At 41.6% G+C, this 20453-nt stretch overlaps 1 protein-coding gene across 1 annotated transcript in view; it reads right to left on the bottom strand.

Annotated features, from left to right (window-relative positions):
* elfn1a (extracellular leucine-rich repeat and fibronectin type III domain containing 1a) overlaps positions 1-8709 on the bottom strand; it is a 64705-nt gene extending 55996 nt beyond the window's left edge. The window contains 1 exon segment of the mRNA XM_029438645.1: positions 8407-8709. The gene's annotated coding sequence lies outside the window, so the exon portion shown is untranslated.
* Positions 8710-20453: the final 11744 nt, after the last annotated feature.

Genomic DNA, 20453 nt, shown 5'->3' with positions numbered 1-20453 from the left:
TTAACAGCCATTGCATTGAGGCTCTTTAATCATGACACATGTCTTTAGGTAAGCGAAGTTGCTCACTTGCCAAAACTTAAACGCTACACACCATCTTGACAGAGGAGCTTAAAGGCTTTTAAGTTGAGATGTACAGATGCATTAGAGGTATTCTGGCAGACGCCCTATTATTTACAACCTGCCCTTCTTAGCTGCTCTTTAAAGCAGCCATCTTCTCATTGCATTAAGCTTTCGTGAATCCGCACAATATGATCTCGTAAGCTACATCGATCCCTGTGATAAAGCTAAGATGAGAAACCGATGCTTTAAAGGTCCCACAAATAAAGACAAATGGGGGATTTTAGTTGTGTTTTCCGGCAGCAAAGATACAGAACTTGAAGAGTAAAGCAGATGCCGGGATTATTGTGAGATGAAAGCCTTCTGTCACAACAGCTGCACACTGAGTCAGAGGCTGCTCTTGTAAGAAGTGGAAATGATCACTCACAATCACGTGCGTGGCATTATTCTTCATAAGAGTTAAATCTATATGTCACATCGTATCTTTGATACAACAAGTAAAAGTCTTCTTCTCCTCTCGGCTGCTCCCGTTAGGGGTCACCTCAGCCGATAATGTGTTTCCTTCTCTTCCTGTCCTCTGCATACAAGAGGCAAAGCTAACTAAGTGAATGTAAATGCCTAAATAAGCACAATACTTCCTACTGAAGTAGAAATATAAATACTCAAGTATGAAGTACAAGTACCTAAAATGAACTTAAAATAATGAAAATGATTTTTAATTGAGTAGTTATTAAGTCAAAAACCTAAATGTGTCAACGCTCCAACACTGTTCACAGAGATCCCCGTGTCTCTCAGAGGAACACGGTCTGATGTTGACCAAGGTAACCTTGTTATTCGTTGCCCATCAGCCACTGAGCACTCACGAGCATTGCTGTTGTTCGTCCCCTGTGCGGCTTCTATAGAACCGGCTCAACGGGAAGCAATCTGCCTGCTCAAATCATCCATCAGACAGTTGTACGACAATGCGCTTGGCTGTAGGTGGGAAGGAAGATTAAGGGATGACCTTCACACAACATCAAAGCGTGGATGAATCCTGCGGCGATCATCTGATTGCTCCTTGTCTTCTTGGCTTTCACTTCAGATGATTGTACACTTAAATGTTTGTCCAGTTGGGTGAGAGGCAATCGGGTGTTGAGTGTGGACCGAGGTCTTTAAGTTTGTTTACGATCAGAAAAAAGGACATTTAGATTTTTATAATTACCTTGAAACTAAAACGTTAGGGTGTTGTTTGTATTTGAATGGATTGTGATTGACAGGATTCTAACCTGTTGGTTGAACGATTTATTTAAGAGACACAGAACTGGGACACACACCTGCGGCAGTGAGCCCCCCCCCCCACCGTCTCATCTTTGCTCTCATGCTGTGCGTGACTGAATTCGAAACTCAGTGTGAACTTCTTACTCGGAGAGATGAGTTGCCTTTACTAACTGAATTTACATTAGCAGTCGAATGACTCTGAGCGGGTGGGCAAAATCGATCAGAAGAAAATCTTCCTGAGGTGATGGAAGGATCAACTATGAATCAACGAAGGAATACATTTTAACAGCATTTGAAGATTCTGAACATTATCTGCAGAGGGGAACAGCTGATGGCTCTACAAGTCCCCATGAGAGAAAGGGTCAAAGCAAAAGGTCGCATTCATTCATTCATTTGAGTCAAACTCGAAGGGTCGGTCCCTTCCAACCAATCACAGGAAGGGTTCCATTTCTGTGTCATTTCATTGGTTTCTTTGCTGTTTTGGTGACTGGGTAACTTGTACCATATTAGCGGTCACGCCACTTTACTCTGCGCCACTCGTTAGCATTTTGAGGCGCAGGGAGCGTTCAGATGAGCACCAGCACGCTGCTCGGCTCAGCATGGTGGAATTAGCACGCTAGCTAGCTAACCAGCTGCTAAATGAGTCAAATTGAACAACTTAATGCTTCATCATCACTCTCGTCACAGCGTAGGAAAGCACATCACACGCAGCGAAGAGCCAAACGTATGACCATTAATCAAAGGACATTTCCACCACGTGACCTTTGTTTACAAAGCGGAACAGTTTGGAAATGAAAACAATGTTTCATCCTCTCAGGAACCTTTAGGTGTGAACACGCCCTCAGTCCCACATCGCTGCAGGCAACGCTGAAGACAGAGAACACATTTGGTGCTTCATATTTGCAAAGGTGTTTGCAGAAGTCATTGAGCAGCTGTATTTCCTCACTGCATCATTAGTGCATCAGCTGTTTACAAGACTACTTAACATTCATAGGGAGGAGGGCCATGTTTTCATTACCAAGATGAGACTTTTGGCACCTTTTGACCTCAAATAATTTTCTCACAGTTTGATGAAAAGCATCTGCCTTCAGTGTGGCATTTGGGAGCAACTTTATTCAGGGAGCATCTGTCATGTTTAAAGGCTGTTGGTTTAAATGTCATAATTGGTTGGAAACTGCAAACTGCCTAATCATGCTGCATTACTGATCAGGGATGTAATCAGCTACATATTCTAACACTATTTGTTACTGTGCTCAAGTCTAATATAATTATCTAAACAAATGATGTGCAGCTTGCAGCGAATCACAAGATCGGCTTTTTAAAATGACTTAAATTTGACTGACAGCTCACAGTGTTAAATATATGTTCTTATCTGTAGGACTTTCAGTGCGTTGGACTTTGCAGACCTGTTCCTTGGGGTTTATATTCCCCCAAGGAGCCAATTAATGTGATTGGCGTGAGAGTGTGTGTGTCCTCGATAGAGTTTTTGTGTGTGTTTTGCACACGTGTGTGAGTACCAGGACTTCCTTAGAGTAGTTGTCAGCCATTAAAATGATGGATAGTAAATGCAGTATTAACCCTTTATGAATGAAAAGTACGTCATCATGGCACATTGTCAACTTTGTTCACCTGACGGCACGTTTCATTTGTGGAAACCCTTCTGCATTGTGACATTTAATCTCAAGTGTGCGAGAAAAAGAAGCATAAAAACGACCTCTCAGAGAACTGACAGGTCACTGTATTATGATACATCATTCCCTCATCAAGCTGCAGTAGAACATGTGTTGGCCCTTATTATTTTTATAGCATCTCTTCTATGATTGATGAAGAGCAGTCTGCGGTCTGGACTTTACAGTGAGTGACACTAATCCTCACATCCAGGCAGTTATTCATTCATCATGTCTTTGTTTGTCTGCCACAGAAGGTAAAGCCTTTCAGCACAGTCACCACATCACTTTGTTTCCCTGGCAGGAAGATGAATAACATCTGCAACACATGTAAGTACCTTAATGATCGCTAAATATGATTGACACTAAGGATGTTGCGATATCTCAGTATTGACGCTAATATTAAAACAATTAAATATTGATGATATTAATAATACACATATGATAATAGTGTGTAAATAATCCAGCGCCTCTTAACAGACAGCATTTCAACTTCTCCCCTTCTAACGTTTCCAGCTGGTGTTATTGTTGGTGCTGCTTTCGCAAAGACAACCTGATCTCCTTCTGTTTTCCTCCGAGCTACCGACAACACACGACACACTGATGCATTTATTTCCATCTTGATAACGTGTTTTCTGATTTTCATATGAACAAGAAGTACTTAAATCATTACTGTCCAAAGCAAAGAAACAATCGAGAGAATCCTGCTTTGAACTGGAAACAGATGCGAGTGTTTTAAAGAGTAAAACACCTGGTAGGATTAATAAGTAGGCAGGTGTTGATCTAGCTTAGTAGAAAGAAACTCTCCCTCTTCACCTTCGTCGCCTCCTCTGCCACAGTTTCCACAGTTTCCACAGTTAACATTACTACCTGGTGAAAGCTGCTGTAGCTGTTATGTTGAGCTGCTTCTGATCATGTTGTGCTGTGGAGCCAGGAGAAAACAACACGACATAGCCAGTGCCTTTTAAAGAAACTGTCAATAGCAAATGAATTATTAAGACTGTTGAAACTAATATGACAAATAAAAAGAGTTTGCTTTCATAAAATGAAGTTAGTGGCAGTGATTTGTGAGCATTGGTTTGTGCTGAGTACAATGCACAGAGGGAATCTGTTGCATAGTGTCCTCACGGTGTCACGATCTGCTTGTACTTTGGTGTCCTGCTTTATTTTGAAGTGTTCACTCCCCCTTGTTACATGTCCAGTTGTACTTCCTGTCTGTGTGTTTACCCTCCCCCTCTGATTGTTAATGTGTTCCTCCTGTGTCCATTTACTTTGCCCTTGTGTTTTTTCCTTTCTCCCCCAGCTGTGTCTTGCTCCCTCGTTTGGTGTCTGTGTATTTATCCCCGTCTGTCCCAGTAAAAGAATGTCGATATAATGACTGAGTGAATAAAAGCGAGAGAAGTCTTGACAATGCAGACGTTAAAACCATGTAATGACAAGACTTCCCACATTACGATATCCAATCTCAGAAGATAAGTAGTCTTTTATCCCGATATCGATATTTATTTCCAAAAAGTGACCCGCACATTCGGCATCATAATCATCACGTGCTTTTACAAAAAGCCTGAATTTAGCAAAGGCGATCAGAGACGTCCCCTCGCACACCAAAAAGCCCTGTTCCTGAAGTGAGCTCTGACAGAACTGTTATGTGTCGCCGGCGTTAATGGGCTCTCATGTACGGGATATTCATCAGGCGGAGCAGGTGCCTGCAGAAACACTGCCATGCTGTTTTGCATCCCGGCATCTAATTACTTTGCCGAGAGGATGGCGAGGAAGAGACGGAGCAATGTTCAATACGCCTCACTCTCACATTTCTTGATGCTTATTTACTAAAGGGCTCCATCTATCATAAGGCAGCCAGCAGGCGGCTGGGGAAACTACACACAAACGTTTCTGGCACTCTTGGGTGGATGAATTTGTGTGCACTCCTAAATTGATTATGACTAATTCACACCTTCCAGTGATTCCCTACATCTCTGGGATCTCAGCTCATTTCAACTTTAGTTTTTTCTCCTGTACATATATTCTCCCAAGTCTTCGGCGGATCAGTTGTGGAAGAACATGTAAAAATCCTCATATAGAAGTCACCTCGTTGTCTCCTGAGCCACAATCAGCACATACGATGTTAGAAGGTAGAATAATGAAAGTACTGAGCCATAATGGCTACACCTGCCATGTGATTATTTATTTTTTGCGAAATGCATCTGGATCCCAAAGGGCCCCCACTGCCACTTTCAATAAACTCCCCCAAGTAAACTCAAATGCATTCTTCCCTGAGGCCACAGCTCTGTGAACACAATGTGCAGTTAATGAGCTGCTGAATCAAGGTGAAGTTTGCTAATGTTTTTTTGCATTTCCACGAAATAATATCATCTCAGCAAAGGTCTATCTTTGTTTTGCACCGTCTGAACGAAGCAGGGTGGCACTTCTTTGTATTGCATTTGCCTTATCTGCTCGTAACAGCCTATAGATTGTTGGAAATCCTCAACCAATTGCCTTCCTCTCCTGAATGTTAAGTTACTGTCAATAACATTTCCTTTTCGTGTCTCTTCCTGAGGCGCAACTCTGACATTGATGTTCCCGTCCTTCACCACAAAGAACTCTTCACAAGTTCTGGCCACTGCTAATGTGAAATGCAGAGGAAGAAAGATTGGAAGCGGAGGAACGTTTGTGCAGTTATAAAGCATTCTTTGGCACACGTTTTCAAAACTAAGATAAAACGTGACTGATAAGTCAAGGTAGTTACTACATCACCAAATAAAAACAATGAAGGTTACCATTTTGTATGTAAGGAGCCAAGGTTATTTATTATTAGAGAAAAAGAAGGAAGTAAATCTTATAGAAAACGTGGTTTGCATTTCATAGACTATAATGTGATGTGTTATGTGTTATATGGGCTTCTCTTAGGTGAAACATAACCACATTTGCAGCATCTAATCCAGACATTTAGCACCTGAAGAGGAAATTACATCTTTTTTCCCACCTTCCCTTTTTGTTTTCCCTCTGTGTCTAATTCCATGACCTTACCCTTCTTCACTACAGAGGAACACAAGCTCATTCTTCCTTTTATAAAACAGCTGAGTGTCAGATGGGACTCGTGAGACTGAGGTGGTGCAAAATGGCACACACACCGCTCACACAGCACAGGAAGTTTCTGTTTGAATTGTACGGTTGTGGAGAGCTGTGGAGCTTGAACTGAAATATGACATGCTGTCTGTCGTAGCATATGTTTCACAGCTCTTTCTGTAAACCCTGACTGGTCCCTTTGATTACACTTTACACATAGTTAACCGTACAACCAGAGAAACGACATGCTGTCGGGCAGCCTCGTTAACTTCCACACAATATGAGACGTCAGTGTGAGAACCGAAACATATTTGCATTGCTATTTTTCTCTTTTGTCGAGTAGATCATCACAATGGGAGGCGCCACTAAAGCTCAGCACACACATGTACACTCACCCACATCATCAGTGCTGTATACTGACTAGAGATCAGCAATGCAGGACAGATAAAGAGGTGGTTACATGGGATCTTATATCTCACCAGAAACAGGAAACATGGGGAAAAGGACATCCGGTTAAAAATCCCCAACTGGACTCACACTGGGGATACCACAGTTGTATTTAGATTCAACATCTCTATTGTCCAAAGCATTCAAAAACTATTTGTGTTCACTCACAATACAACGTTTTTCTCAATTCAGAGAAATGGATTTATATCAGACTAACTTGGCAACAAATAGTTTTTAATGCTTCAATTCAAGTCACAGTATGAAGCTGTGGTAAACTGTAATGAGCGCTGCCATTTCCATTTAGAAAGGTTGGTCACATTTCCAAAACCGCTGTCCCCCTAGGATATCTGCCTCTCTCATCCAGCAATTTATCGAGGAGGGCAGCCTCGTCTTTTCCACTCCTCGCCGTCATGAGAAGCTGTAATTCTCTCTCAGTATCCTCGGCACGATCTCTCTCTCACTCTCTCTCCTCCACAAAGAACCAAGCTAAGGCAAGTTGCATACAAAATAGCTGACTCAATCATCCAGCTGCATAATCAAGATAAGGGAGACGGGGACAGGAAAAGGGAGATGCGAAGGCTAATGCGAGAGACAGCTTTAGCAACAGCAGCAAAACTAAGATGTTTTGAAACAGTCATAACTGTAGACATTAAAAGTTGGAAGAAGTAGTGATTCACACTGATGGTAAAGGCTAAGCCGGGGCTGATCTTCTGTATGAAATGACTGGAACGAAGGCATCCACTGACAATTAACACAATGCCTGCAGTTCAGTGGCATGAACAGGATTGTTTAAGCTTTATATCTAAAATGCTCACAAAGAAAGTAACATATTATTCAAACCAGAAGAGAGATGATGCAGCACTCCTACACCTACGTCCATAGTGCAGCTGAGTGGAAAGCCACAGGATTGCTCCTATGGGCTTGTCATTTAATTTGCAAGTGTGTTTCAGACTCCAGATCCTCCCAACACCACCACCATCTCTTCATCTGACAGATAATTCAGTGAGTCTTTATTCTGAGCTGGCTACACATCTTTAGAAATTCCGATTCTGACTTTAAAAAGAAAGGAAAACAATCCACATGACGCCTTTCAAATAAGCAATTGAAATAAATCAACACGTCTAGCATGCAGTGTAGGCTATAGTATGCATTGCCCAGACAGATGGCACAGACGCAGCAAAATCCTCAGCTAATCTGAGGGAGACTGCACAGGACTACTGTCCTGTAAAGACTGTGTAATGACAACATAACAGATTCAGGCCACGCAATGCCCTGCTCATTTATTATGTGTTTTAAATTGCCAGAATCATACTGTCGCAATGGGTTTATATGACATTCTTATGTGTAACCGAAAAGCTCTGATGCTGTGTCAGAAAACATTTTAATTTAATTTGTTTGAGTAATAATAAGACAAAGTAAAAGCCTACCTTCACATCAACACGAGTTCTCCCTCAGATGTGAATAGATATCCGTTTCTTTGTGTGAATCTCTGAAAATAAAGTTCAGCCCTGTTAAGTCAAGCGGCCGAGGAGCTGTCCGTGGTGCTGAAGCGACAACTCACGCGGGCGGTGTTAGTGGAGGTTTACAGTTGCAAAGTACTACTTTCTCTGCAGCCGTATCCGGTTGAAGCTCACGTTCATTGAGTTGCATGAGAATGACGCAACTTTAAGAAAAGAAACTTTAATTAAAGGATATTTGCAAAGATCTCGAAGAAAAGGACGCAAACTCGGTGTCTATACTCTTAGTAATAGAAGACTTGTTGTTTATGTTCTGCACACAGCCGAGAAAATACTATTCAAATATTAACCCCAATGTTCTTTACAGCATCAACCGTACATATTTAGCGCTAAGCCGTGTGCATGTACAGTGTCTGCGATAGTGTAGTGAGACATCTAACATTGAAACAGCTTACCTGCTTGACGATCGTGGAGCAAGAGCCTCTTCCCGACACAAAGCTGGCAGCTTACTGTATGTCACCACGCACACAAGACGTTTTCAAAGACACAGGAGATATTTCTGTTAGATAATAAAAAAGAGAATTAAAAAAAAAGAATCCCAGTTTTCTGTGTTGCGGGTTGAAGACGCACAAAGCAGCAGCTGACTGCGTCAAGGGAGAGTCTCAAAGATCCATTTAGCGGTGAGTGATTTAATTCAGGGCTGAGCTTCTCTCACCGCTCGCCTTTATTTATGCTGAACAGACCCGGAGCCCTGCTTGGCTTTTTCTATTACACTGAGAGCTGACACCCGCGTTTAACCACAATCAAAGGAGGCGGGTAGGTAGGCAGGAATTGCTCTATCAGTTGGGGGAACTGCGGGGAATAAGTGCGAGAGGAGCGCGTGTTGATCCTCCAGTCTAGGCGAGGCAAAGTTTAAATCTCATAATAAGATTGTTTTTCACCGCGAGGCTATAAATGGTGGCAGGTTCATCACGGATGCCGGGAGGGTTATGGTTGAAGTGAAAGCGCATGATAGCCGGTGTGTTATAAAAACGGAAAGGTTTAAGTTAATGAAGACAGACGGAGTGGAAAGTAGCAACGACGTCACGTGAGCTTTAGGGCTTCAACGAGCAATCTATGAGAAAACTATTCCTCCTATTCTCCTCTGAGGATGGGCTGCACCACTGCTCTGGAAATTATTTTAAATTGCTCAATTTCTGGTTGGAGGCTTATTTAATTTTGGTATTGCATGAAAGGAGATACTTTTTCTCCATGCAAATGTCCATTGGTCCTACCAGCAGGGGGCCACTTAACCACAAGAAGGGCTTAATATGTTAATTTAATATTATTTGGTCTGTGGGATTCCTAAAAACTGTATTGGAGGGAGGTTTACTGTGTCTGAAACATTCCCTTTAACATCACCTGAATATGTATGTATAATGTTCACATGGATCTAATAATGTGTAATATTTGTACAGCCTTCTAAATTCATAGAATTACAAGATGTCCGTCATGTCATGGCAGTGCACAGGCACACTAATGTAAATAAAGAAAATAAAGGAGTCCCCTTAGAAAAGTGAAATCTGCCACATTGTGATGTTAGTGGTCTGTAAATTCTGGGATTAAATGGAGTGGGAGTGGGGGTTGGTTAGGTCAGCTATTGAAGTAGACCATACTTCACTGAAGGGGTCAATCCTTGGTTCCTTTGACAGCAAATCAATACACATCAATGATAAATTATTGAAAACAAGAAACTGCAGAATACAAATGGAACTGCGTCTACGCTTTGTGATACGGTGCGGTGCTTATATGAAATAGGAGACGATACTAACACGTTAAGTGCAAATGTATTCGTACTTTCTTTACTGCCCCGTTGGGTTCACACATAAATGATGGAACATATGACAAGGTGACCCTACTTGAGGAGCTAGTACAAAAGGAGCTAATGTAGAAAACAGAAGATTACATAGCTGTGACTAAAAACACGACGGATCCCTGCAGGAAGGGTTAAACCTACATTGTCTGTCCCTGTGTAAATGCAGTCCCAGATTTAATTTATGGAGAGTGCAGCCTGATGTCCTCTGTAATGACGTAGTCTGGGGGATGACCCAGGCACGTCGGGAAGAGACAGCCAGGCTACAGATGCTCTCCTCTGAGAGGGAGCAAGTGGTTGTGCGAGGACTTGGCACAGTTGCTGCAATGTCTTGTCTCATTGCAGCAGTCACGTTGGAGCTGTGAAATGTGAATGCCGACAGTCCGGCCCAGGAAGTCACAGCAGTGCAGCTGCAGCACTGAGAATGAGAGACACACTGTATCATGCTCCTTAATGTCCTCACGACCCCGGGGCTCGCCTGATACATGACCCCATACAGACACTGTCGCCTTTTAGCCCGGTGCTGCCACCACACCACTCTGATTGGTGAAGAAGATAAATAAAGGTATAAAGATATCAGCTCCAACAGAACATGTGACAGCCAAAGGTCTCAGTCTTCTTCTTCAGATGTCTTCTTACAAATGCCAATGTTTCAATTCTGAATCCTAACATGCAGCTTATCTTTCTTAGGATACATTTGAGAAGGCTCATACTGTACAAGCTTCTGAAATCTGTTTTGTATTGACTCTTTGTTTTGTTTATTCAGATACAACATGAGGACTCTGCACCTTTCAGAGAGCAGCAGATGGGTGTTCTTGACCGGCTTTCATAACGAACCTTCGCAGCTGCGCGAGGACACGATCGCTTCAACGTCATTCAGGTATGAGCTTTGATTCCTATCTCTAAGATTTATAATGCACAGTGAAGGGTAAGTATACATAATGGAAGATGTTCGTTATGATGAATCCAAATGTCTTGTCACCCTGGGACTGGGTTAATTGACGATACAAAGTGCTAATTATAATCTTATAATACTTATAATAAAGGTCTGTGTGTTACAGTGTTTAACCCGCTTGTTGTTCTGTCACTTTGCATTTAAGTGGCTTAAACTGTATTTTCAGTGAAACTGATGCTTTCAGGTGTTTCAGCTTGAAGCTGCACATTATCTTCGATGTGATTGTCCTTTCAAAACAAGCAAGCACAGCGATGGATTTGTCAATCATAGCTTTTCATTCTTTAAGCATCATTTATGATGAAATCTAAAATCGCTATAGAAGGAGCACCAACAACTCCACCCCTGCTCCTAGAAACTGAAATGTAGATGTTCTTATACTAGCCTCTAATGCAGAATTATAAAAGATAAGAATAAACTTTCTATATCAGGCGATTTGACTTGTTTTGCATTGGTGGTAATGCTTCATGTAAAGCTTGAGAAACTGCTATAAATGTAAAGATTATAGTGTCACTAAATGAAGTCCAGGAGGAAGACGACGAGGCAGATAGGTGGAATGTATTATTCAAATCATTCATTTACTGGCTAAGCCAATTTGGTGCTGAGGCAAGTAACAGCGCTGGCAATAATTCAGGGGAGGAGACGGTGACTGCTGGTTGATATAATGGAATATCTGCTGTCAGTGAAGTGCAGGAGATCCATCTTACTGGCTAAGCAGTGGGGCCGACATCTACAGCTGCTTCAGCGATGATAATGTAATGTGGGAGAAATGGGAGCTGCACTCGGAGGTGCTCGTTGACGTTTAACAGCCATACTTACACACCTTGTTATTGTCTTCACTGCAACATGCGGACACGGCAAACGGATGGAATGTTGCACCTCGGAAAAGTGTGAAGGGATCGTACACGACGTGGTATTAATGTCTCTCTACTATTGTTCCATCACATGCAATGATGTGGTTATAAAGGCACACAGGTATGCACATTTCATAGCAGATAGTTGTTTGCTACTATATTAATACTCTGGATATGGAATGGAGAAGCGTTAAGTAAATACACATATTATAGCGGACATTTTAAAAGTAAAACTACTGGAGGGAGAGAAATGCTCCCTGTGTATATATCATATGATACATTCAGATATGCATACTGCAGTAAATGTACAGTTACCTTCCAGCATGTAATATTAAAACAGCACTATACAATGCTAAAGTATTTGCATTCAATGGCTTCATCTTGACTTCAATCGAGCAGACAATAACAAGCAGCGACAGAAAGACAGATGAGCGTGATACAATGATGGAGAGACATCTGTATGCAGGAACCTGTGCTGCACTAACCACTAACTCTAAAGGATAATTAGCATAAACAGTAAGTAGAGCACTGAGTGGGACTAGGTTACGACACAGATCCCAAACCATGAACCTTCTGTGGGAGTCCCATTTGCATTCGTTTAAATATTTAGTCAGCACAGATAAACTGCGTGAGAAAATAATTGATCTCATATTTCCAAAAACTTTGAAATCTCATCTCGAAGGGACTGATTGGTTTTCATTTTCCACAGCTGCACAGGTTTGTGTTGAGCTGGTTCGTTCGGCTGAAATATCAATCACCCGTTGTCGACTAAGACAAGGAGACTAATTTGAGATTTGATCCTCTTATCAGCGGCTCTGCAGGGGTAGTGAAATGTCGCTTTAGTCAAGGTATTACCCTCGGTGAAGTTTATTGTCTCTGTGCTTCGCCTGTGTCTACTCTCATTATGGAGCAGTCAAGGTGTCAGACGTACCTCATAATTTCCCCAAGAGCCAGAAAAAGAATTAGTGTGAGGGTCATACTGGCTCTGTAATTTAGTGAAGATGATGTCCCCTCTCTGCGCCCCCCTCCTCCTTCTGTCTATGTTTCCTGTGAAGATATTTGACAGCTTGGGTACCGGTAGAGACAGACAGCTCACAGTGGAGAGCCGAGCGTGGGCAACTCAGCCAACACTCACGGAGGAGGGCTGAGGCCCCATGGTGGCTGCCTCAGCGTGACCGGTGGGATAAACACACCACCACCACCTACACTAAAAGCCTTACAAAAGAGACACGGCTATTCCAACAGCTGTGACATGCAGCCTGTACCCTGTGACTCTGGAATGAACAAGGTTTATTTATGGTTCGGATGAAGAAAGGCTGAAAATACCTGATGTTGGTGCTTTCAGCTCTTCCAGCTGAGCTACAGGGTTGACCGCACTCCCCTCAGTCAAGGGAATGGAGCTCTATGTCTGTAAATAGTGTCCAGCTCATATTGATACACTTACAGGCTTTGCACAGTGGGATTATTTTGACGGGGATGCAAGACATATATAATTAAAAATGGCTAAGTGCCTCTGTGCCTGCTTTGGGGCTTGTTTTACCTCTTTCTCTGTGCATTAGCTCTACCTCTATTTCACACTCAGCACCGAGTGAAATTGCACTATATGCATGATTCAGAGGCTTGTTCAGCCGTGTGGGCTCTATCTAATCTACGGTCAACAAGTAAAATGACTTGATGTGGATTTGAGGTTCTGTGACAGATTGATTTCATTTGAATATCACGACAATTTCACATTATAGTCGAAGTGAAGGGCTTTCTTTGCACGTCCGTTTCCATCAAGCTGATGACAATAACTTCGCCTGAGATACTGACGGCTTTATTCCTTACATTTCAGCGGCTCAAGATGTAGCACAAACTTTACAATACCTCTGTATTTGAATGATTTAAATATGCAAATCGCCTTTCTTTCCTTAACAAGCTTGGCGGCACGCTTGTGATAAACCATGAGCTCCTCTGACTCGATGCTATCGTTTATACAGTCAGCGATCCTCTCACCTGTCTGCACATACACTGGCAGCCGCTTCATGCTCCAGAGGGGTAAAGAAGAACCGCTTAATTATTCATCTTGAAACTGATGCCGTCTTTCATCAGCTGAAATGTCTTGAGAAGCATCTCCAGTTGACAGAACAGGCATGGAGTAAATCAGAGGGGGGAACCCTCTCGGTCGTGAAGGATGTGCTGCTCATTCAGGTTCTTTATCTTCTTCAGTCGTGATTATGTGAGCGAATATAAAGACAATGCTGCTAATATTTGTTTTTTTCAGAGGGTTAGGGTCTCCAGTCTTTATGCTAAGCTAGGCTAACCAGCTGCTGCCGGTAGATGTGGACTCGAGTCGACTCAAACTTGGAAGTTAAAGACTCTACTGGAGAGTCTTGTGTGTGTTTTCAGTTTCCATATTAAATTGAATATACATTGTTTTGTCAATGTTGACATTACAAGTGTCTGTGTAATGTTACCTGATGCGTGCGGGGGAATTGCATTGTCATGATTGGATGACTACCCTGTCAGTCAAGCTGAAGTTATTAGTTTTATAACTCTGTAGTCTGGCTGTCAGCGTTTATAAGTGACGGGGAGGGAATGAAAGAATAAGCTTTTATAGGGTTATTTGTTTTGTATATATTTCACTGAATATCAATCATTTTAATACAAATTCAATTAATTGTCAGTACGTTTTGAACGGGTTAGATAAATTGGGCAGTAATATTATTATTAGACAGATACTAAGACGGATAGTGTGAGAACTGTGGTGTCTTGTGGGGAGAACAGGTGACTTGTTACTTGTTACTTGCCTTGCCTTTACTAACTTGTCTTGTCTTGGCATCACCTGAGACTTGACTTGACTTGCCGAAGAAAGAATAACTTGAGTCGCATGTCCGGATATGAAAGTGGAAACTCATCTAACTCTCGGCAACAAAGCAAATGTGCATATTTCCCCAAAATAACAAACTATTCCTTTAACCAACAGTCATTTGTGTGCATTTAATTTAGTTAATGAAAGTAAATCAGTACAAACAACAAATAAAACCTTTTATGGCAGTAATATATGCATAACTGCTGATTCCTCGTCCTACGCAGTGCTTTTCATTCACAACATCTGAGTCATGATATAGGATGTAAACAGACTGATGGTGGGTCAGAGGTCAGGGAAGTGGACTCAGGCTCACATGTGCTGTGTATTCACATAAGTCTCGCAGTCATCTCAAACCGAGTGTTGGTACACTGCGGCCGCTGCGTGTGTGTCTGCAGGCAGTTAGCAAAGAGGCGCCCACCAGTCTGCATCTGTCTGACTGCAGCCAGGGAGCCCGGGCCATCCAGTGCCCTATCCATAAGAGAGCTGAGCCCAGCAGGCAGCCCACACAGATGCTGTGCATACCGACAAAAGGACATCCGCCTACATTGTGTTGTCTAACTGATTCCCCAGCTCACATAACGATGGAAAAAGCCGAGCAGATTGTCAAGTGTATGATCAGTGGAGGTTGGAAAGTGTTTAGAGAAATACTTCCCTCAGTTCCTGTAAAACTTTTCATTACTGCAGCGCAGAGCTTCTCAAATAAAAAGAGGAGGGTCGAAGGTCGTGAGCTGGCCTGTGATTTCTGACAGATGGTGTGGGGACAGAGATTGTTTTGATAAACTCGGGCTAAAAGTGCTCGATTCTTTTGAACGCCTTTGCATTTGTGAAGGTGAGAAGAGGGCACATGAAGAGCACTCGCACACAGCAGGCACATGTTCAGCTGTTATTGCAGGTGGTGTTGTTGAAGCTATAAAGCAATAAAAGCAGAACACACTCAGAAATGCATAAACATACACACACACATATCTGTGAAGTTGACAGTTGACGGCTTCTGTCTCAACTGAAATGTCCATTGAGGTTTAGACGTTGCACAAAATCCCTCATAAGCTTATTAGCTTGACATGTTAATCACTGCTCATTCATTTTATTCATACAATATTTGTAATAACTTCATTTTAAATGACCAACATTAATATAAGAATGCTGCTAAAGAATATCTCACTGCAGCAGAACACTGCTTGTTAATAGTGTTCAAACCTGCATGATTTCATGTGCGCTGCAGCTGCTTTTGATTGTGTAAAAAGTAGTTTGCGACACATTACGGCAGCAAGCTAAACTCATCTGCATGCATGCATAACTCTCATATTGTCCAAGTCATCCAAAAAGGTTGAAACAGCCATTTGCTGTGCCTTCCACCTGCATTGCCAAGTTTTTACACAAGAGGGATTTTGCAGAAATGTGTTTTCAATAATCTGTGAGCAGCCCTTCTTTAAAAGAAGAAGACATCATGTGAAGAAATCAGACGGCTGCAGGCCAGCAGAGCTGCTTAATTAAACTAGAATATAGATTTCAAGAAACTTCTTTTATGATTCAATGATTTATTGTGCAATTATAGTAACTTTTTCAAACTCCAGCTAAGTTGTCCCCCCCCCCTGTCCTGTGAGTAGATACGATCTTACAATCAAATACATGTCATGCATGAGCCGTGTGCTGCACAAAACGCTTTAGTCACCTCAGCGTAATACAGATGTTGAGCTCTGCAGCGTTGTGAGATAGTTCCAGTCACTGATCTGTGACATTATAATAGTGAGTTTTTGAATATTATGTGAATGTATAAATGTTCTTCTGTGAAGTTTCTTACACATTGAAGAGGCTCGACCCTCTCTTACTGTAGCCATGCATTGTAAAAGAAGATGTTTGACTAGCTACACTGTGTTTTCATGAAAGTTTGATCACCTCAGGTCCCTCTTGTTTAACTTTGGATTATATTTACCTGCCTGTCTACCGCTTCCACTAATACTCTGTTGGTACTTCTGAACTGAACTCAGCAGTAGTTGGGACGACGCTACTAAAAGTTGAAATAAATCCCGGAGAAGCACTCTCAGGCCTTACACCCCACATGTTTAAATGCTTCCTTCACTTCTTGCACATCACAGCGTTTGTTCTTCGCCATCTGAAACAAACCTCCGTAATGCTGCCGCAGTGGTGCGTCTGAACTTTACTTTGATTGGGATTGAAGTGGAGATAATCACACATGACTTTCTGAAGAAGCCGCTCCGCTCTCCAAGGAAATCGCACTGAATCAAGTGACTACATCGCTGGGGGGTCCCTTAAAGGAGACTGGTAAAGAAGCCAAAGGGGAAATAAATCAGTAAAGTCTCTTGTGGCTTATGAAAGGCTTAATGTCGAGGAATCAAAAAGAAGATACAGTAAGCTTACACAAGCAGCATTTTTAATAATTACTGTACATTTATTTTTGAGCGTGCCAGGAAGGGTTATGAATACTCATTCCTCATGAAGTATACACAAAGGTGTCGAATACGCACATAAGCAACTATCAGGGCAGCAGCTGGTATTACTACAATGATCCAGTGAATACTCTGCTCCTGGCAAAAGCTAGTTGCTCGTTACATCACAGTGAAATGGTTTCATGTTTTCCCTACACACTTCTGAAATGAACAGGTATGCTTTCAGAAAATAAGACAAATTGGATTCCCGTGAAAGGCATTGTTTAGTTGTAGCTCGAGTAAATGAGGGAGTGTATGTGAAACAGAGGAAGGCGAGTTTGATCTCACACATGCAAACCCAGGAGTCCCAGAGACAGAAGCAGCATGGAGGAAGGACCGCTGAGAACAGATCCTGCCTTGTTTCCGGCCTGCAGCTCTCATGTGTGAGGCGTGCAGCATATGGAGGCATTCACCTGAGAAGCCCACCGGATCCTTCAGCAAATATAGCATAAAGCACTGTTTCCATCAGCGTGTGTGTGTGTGTGTGGGACCTTTCTGCATTAATCTTCATATACAGTACGATGGTTTAAAAGACCAGTTTGACGTTTTGAGAAAAAAGCTTTCTAGCTGAGAATTAGATGAGAAGATGGAAATATTCTGATATTTGTACAGGAAATATATCCTGTACCCAGCAGCTTTCTTAGCTTAGAATAAAGACAAGAAGCATCGGTACACAGCTCTGTTCAAGGGTAACACATGCTAATTCACTTTAAAAAATATTTAAAAACTGCAATTTAAAACTTCAGTTTAAAAACTTCAGTTTAAAAACTTCAGTTTAAAACATTTTTAAAAACATTTTTTTTTATTTAAATACCAAAAATAAAAAAATGTAAAACAAAAATTTAAAAATTTAAAAACAAAAATTTAAACATTTGAAAACAAAAATTTAAAAATTTAAAAACTGAAATTTAAAAACAAAAATTTAAAAATGTAAAACTAAAATTTTAAAAACTAAAATTTAAAAACTGAAATTTTAAAACTGAAATTTTAACACTAAAATTGTAAAACTGAAATTTTAAAACCTCACTTTGTGGTTTTACAAGGGGTTATGTTTGTAGCTGTTTCTTTGTAGCTGTTTCCCATAAAATGTTGTTTGTTTGTTTGAAACTTGAGGGTAAAAACATTTTAGGAGTTGGTTCTGCACAAACGGTGAACAACTAAATGACATTTCTGTTTGCTACAGTGAGAAAGATCAGATCTGCGTGGAGTTTTAATCTGCTGCTCAATCTGTCTTCTCTCTTTTTCGCAGAACAGAAGCTTCCAGTGGACATTGAAGTCACATGCTTCATGCACGTCACAATAATATTTAGATATCTAAAGATGTTTCGCACCTATAGCGAGGCTAGCTGTTTCCCCATTTCTGGCGGTAGCTTTATATTCATATTATAAGAGTTGTTTGAATCTTCTCATCTAATTTACGGTAAGATAACAAATAAGGGTATTCCCAAAATATCTAACTATTCCAGACAGACAGACTATTGGACCTTTGTGTTTCCTCCTCTTTGACATAAATATGATTAAATTGAGATATTATCTCAAACCCTCAACATGAAATTGCTTTTCATCTTGGATTATCAGGGGAGACAAAAAAATAAAAAATCTGAAATTACTTTTCTCTCCCCGGACTTCAGTTTTTTGTTTTGTAGGTTCGTTAAAACCTACGGTGGCTTCTTCAATCAAAGACTGACCCAGCGATGCCGCTACACAGACAGATATCACTGGAGCAGGACGGATGCAATCACAGTAATCCTTCCTCGTGCGTCTGAGGCTCCGTGCGATGAAACCATTAAAATGATTCAGATGTCTCTGCCGCTTTGAGCAGGTCAGAGCAGAACAATGACGACCCCCATGACTCTGACCGTTGGAGATGAAGATGTCTGCTTGTTGCCCACCTAACACCTGTGTTCCACCAGCTCAGTGTGTGTGTGTGTGTGTGTGTGTGTGTCTCTTTACTGAATATTTCATCAGGTCAAGGGCAAAAAACACTTGTTCGCCAACACAGTGAATAACAGACCCGCTAATGGCGGACATATGGGCAGGCAATGTGTGTTTTTTAATTGATAAATTAGATGAGTGGTTTTTAGTCAGCTATTCAACATTGTTTCTGCTGCTCGGATATCATTCCAGTTGTCCCCTGAGCAGAGCAAACCGACCGAGTATACAAATAAGCTCATTTCATTTCTAAATAACTGGTGGCTGATGGGTAATGTTAGCCATTTGAGCTCTACCCCATTAAGGATTGTGGCTCCCACATATTCTACAGCTGCATCACTGGAAGACACTTCAGGGGAACAGATGTGTTCAAATGAATTCACAGAGAGCTGTGATGCTGCTCAGTGCATCAGCTGTACGGCGAGACGTTCAAAGCCCAGGAACAACGCATTTCAAAGTCTCAGTGTAGTTCAACCACATGTACCGGACTACACACTAACACATGAGTATTCAACATTATGCAAGTGAGTAAAGTCTCTTTAGAGGCTCCATGATTTAATTTTCAATTAGACAATGTTCCTCTGTCACCGTACACATTTTCTCTCCTCTTTCATTGTTTTTTGAACATCAAATCCGTAACAGCCTGGCCATTAAATTAAAGTCCAAATGAGAGGATGCCTTAGAGTATTTGGTTATGCTATGTCACACCAAATGAAAATAAATCTAATTAAAAGGATTTATAAAACCGGAGTGCGAATAAGCACGCATGCCGGTCGGCATTGCTCTCTGTCCTTTTGGATTTAGTTTACTGCGTGAAACGTTCCTTAACTCGCCGACACGATGTGAGCCTGGTCACTTTGCTGTAATGTAATTAACACATATATTAAACAATCACTTCCATCCCAACATTTGCATAAAGCATCTAACAAGCAGCAGATCCATTATGAATACTCTCACAGCAGCTGGTTGGTCTTTAGACAGCCTGACCGTCACTACCGTTGACATTATCTGTGAATAAGACGCTTAAACAAACTGTTCAGTCAGCTGACAATACAAATTATTATTCAAAACAGATTGTTGGCTTTGTCTCCTGGCAAATGTGTTTGTAGCTTGCATTAATATGTATTGCGTTATTGTGTGGAACCGCTGAGGGACGGCTGAACTTTAACTTTACTGCAGAGTTGTAGAAGTTTGCATCAAAAGTAAGAAATGCATCTGGAAACTAAACGCACGTAGCCACTATATGATGGACATCCTTCTTGTCATTGTGTGGACAAAAAGTCAAACGATCAGAATGAATTATTAAGTAATAAATGCGTACGGCGGCATTCAATACCGCCATCATTCACCTACTTCTGTGGGAAAAACGCAGGAATCAATGCGTTACGAGTGCACTGAGGTCGGGGTCACCTTCACTTCAACATGCAGTTAAGTGATTTATGAGTCCTACTGTGTGGCGCAGTAGAATTCACACAACACAGCTCGGAGACGTTATGCAGGTCTACTCAAGGCTGGCTACATATCCCACATGAGCTGAGGGGAGTTCCCATTACCCAGATGTAAATGCGAGAGACCTTCGTACATTCAGCAAGTCGCCTTCACTTTTATCATCGG

This window comes from Cottoperca gobio, chromosome 8 (genome assembly GCF_900634415.1).
Source record: "Cottoperca gobio chromosome 8, fCotGob3.1, whole genome shotgun sequence".
Lineage (NCBI taxonomy): Eukaryota > Metazoa > Chordata > Actinopteri > Perciformes > Bovichtidae > Cottoperca > Cottoperca gobio.
The sequence above is the reverse complement of the archived record's forward strand: the minus strand, read 5'-3'. Positions and strand labels throughout refer to the sequence as shown.